The sequence below is a fragment of the Sciurus carolinensis genome, chromosome 3 (genome assembly GCF_902686445.1).
Source record: "Sciurus carolinensis chromosome 3, mSciCar1.2, whole genome shotgun sequence".
NCBI lineage: Eukaryota > Metazoa > Chordata > Mammalia > Rodentia > Sciuridae > Sciurus > Sciurus carolinensis.
The window spans coordinates 126,114,131-126,117,157 of record NC_062215.1 but is presented as its reverse complement, the minus strand read 5'-3'; the positions used below and the strand labels follow the sequence as shown (position 1 = coordinate 126,117,157).

Genomic DNA, 3,027 nt, shown 5'->3' with positions numbered 1-3,027 from the left:
TCCCATGAGTCAATCTAGTACTGATTGGCAGTTAAATGATTGGCAGTAAATTCTAAAAACCTTGAACTATGGAATCAGACCATAAAATTTGAATCATATTCCTTAGTAATATCTTTAAATTCATCCATGAACTACTAGCAATAATATACAGGTCATGTGTTTCTTGGGGCCCTTGTAATTTCTCCTTTATGCATTTACAGATTCAGTCAATGGTAGAGGGTTGCTAAGCAGCAAGGGAAAAGAAAGAAAGCATTTGACTCAAGCTTTCCCAGTATCATTTTCTCTGGTCCCTCATAGATCTCCACTACTGTGCTTAGAACTACTTACAATCACAAAAAGTAAAAAGATGCTATCTGCAAAAAGGGTCAAGAAAAATAAATATACAGAAATTCATGAATTTGAATTTCATGTTGAATTTCAACATGAAAACCATAGCATAGTTTATATAGCATTATTACATCCCAGTAGCATAAAATTATGCTTCACCCTTCAAATTATGTCATATACTTAAGTGAGTGCAGTGGCAAAAATTATAGTGTGGATCATGATCCCTACAATGTTTAATTATTCACAAAGCATTCGGAGGTATTTTGTGGCCTAGTTTTGCCCAGTGAAAAGAGCAAAGTTTTCTGCAATGAGCAAAAGCCAGGATTTCACATGAGCTCTGCCATGGAGCCTTAGCTAAGTTACTCAATCATGGTGCTATGTGACCTTGGCCAAGTTCCTGAGTCAGTGAACTAGACTTTATCATCTATAAAATGGTTATTGTAAAGTTAGGAATGACATATATAGAGTATCTGGAAGTAGAGCTTTGTATATAGTCAGTGCTCAATAAATTTGTTTCCGATGGGACACTTCACATTATTCACATAATTTTTAAAAAATATTATTTTAGTTGTAGATGAACACAATACCTTTATTTCCTTTATTTATTTTATGTGGTGCTGAGGATTGAACTCAGTGCCTCACACATGTGAGGCAAGTACTCCAACGCTGAGCCACAACCCCAATTCGGAACACATGATTTTTAAAAAATTTATTTGATAATAAGATCAAGTGTTAGTATTATCTGACCTTCCAACTGGAGTGGGCAATTGAAAAGACATATTTACTGCTGCTAACAATGCAGTACTTAACTCCAGAAGGCTAGATGGGTTAAACTTCAGCAAGAAATGTTTCCATAATGTTTCTTTATGGAAAAGTCTGTAGTGTAACAAAACAAACAAAAACCAGATTTCTTCTACCTTATGAATCAGTATTGTTACACAACACCTACTGTAAGAACCTCATCGGGGTATTTATAGATGATTTTGGACAATTCAATTAAAATTGTTTATGGTAACAACTAGGATTCCAAAAGGAAAACAATCAAGGAAGAAAGAAACAGGTAACAGCTGTTGCTTCTCAGTGCAGTCTAGTGGGTCCATCAGTGCATGGTAGTACAGGAAAATTTTATTTTATTTTTTGCTAAGGATTGAACCCAAGACTTGGAACTTGCTAAGCACATGCTATACCATCGCATTAGAGACCCCAGCTACAGAGGAAATTCTGAGGTACCTGTTGAAAATAAAAACTTAGTATTTTGTAGTTTCTGTTTTTAAGAACTAAATTTGCATTAAGGTGCATATTTTGTATTTTCTGAATATTTTGTCATCTTATCATTAGTTAATAATATTTTCTTACCATAATTCCTCTTTGATTATCTAATAGCAAAGTTAACAGTCAAGCTTATTGTAGAGATACAACCTTTCCTCTCTGATAATGTATAGAAAAATTACATTATGTATTAAAATCATTGTACCTTAGTCATTAGGAAAATGCAAATTAAAACCACAATTATGTATGTATGTGTGTGTATGTATGTATATATGTAATTAGAATATGTATAATATTAGAAATATATATAATTGAAATGACCATGCCAGGTAGTTTTGGGAAGAGCTTGAACCCCAATAGATTGTTGATGGGAATGTTAAATGAAATAACCAACTTAAGAAAAAGGTCAGACAAATTCTTATAAAGTCAAACAAATGCTTATCACGTGACCTAGCCATTTTACTTCTATGAGAAATAAAATGTTTGTTCACATGTACACGTGTGGTGCATGCCTGTAATCCCAGTGCCTTAGGAGGCTGAGGCAGGAAGATTGCAAGTTTGAGGCCATCTGTGAGATCCTGACTCAAAATAAAAAAAATAATAAAAAGGAATGGGGGCATAGCTCAACGACAGAGCACTACTGGGTTAAATCTTCAGTAACACACACACACACACACACACACACACACACACAAGAGGGGGGGGGAGAATTGTACATAAATGTTCAAAGTATTAACTTGTAATAGCTAGAAAGCAGTAACAAGCAAGTGTCCTTCAACGTATGCATGAACAAACAAGTTCTGATACATTTGCACAATGCAATGCTATTTAATGAAGAGGAATGAAATGCTGATATATGTAATAACATAGATGAATCTGTTATGCTGAGTGAAAGAAGCCTGATTCAAAGAGTATATGATTCCATTCATGATATTAGAATATCAAACAATTCATATTTACAGCAAGTAGATCAGTAGTTGTCTGAGGACAGAAAGCAAGGTCCTACTTCCTAGAAGCAGAATTAAAATTGAGGCAAAAACAAACTTCCAGCAGGATGAATTTGTGTATTGCCATGATTGTGCTGATGGTTTTGTGAATGTGTGTGTGTGTGCGCTTATCAAATTGTATACTTTATTTTTTTTTAATTTATTTTTATTGTAAACAAATGGGATACAGGTTGTTTCTGTTTGTACATGGATTAACAGCATACCATTTGCATAATCATACATTTACATAGGGTAATGATGTTTGATTCATTCTGTTATTTTTTCCTTCCCCCCACCCCTCCCACCTCTCTTTTCCCTCTATACAGTCCCTCCTTCCTAAAAATATGGAATGCTTCGTGAATTTGCGTGTCATCCTTGCGCAGGGGCCATGCTAATCTTCTCTGTATCGTTCCAATTTTAGTATATGTGCTGCCAAAGCAAGCAC

General features: G+C 34.6%; 1 non-coding gene across 1 annotated transcript; it reads right to left on the bottom strand.

Annotated features, from left to right (window-relative positions):
- Positions 1 to 2,920: 2,920 nt before the first annotated feature.
- LOC124981619 (U6 spliceosomal RNA) lies at positions 2,921 to 3,027 on the bottom strand. The gene has a single exon (XR_007108108.1). It is a non-coding gene; the product is annotated as a U6 spliceosomal RNA (small nuclear RNA).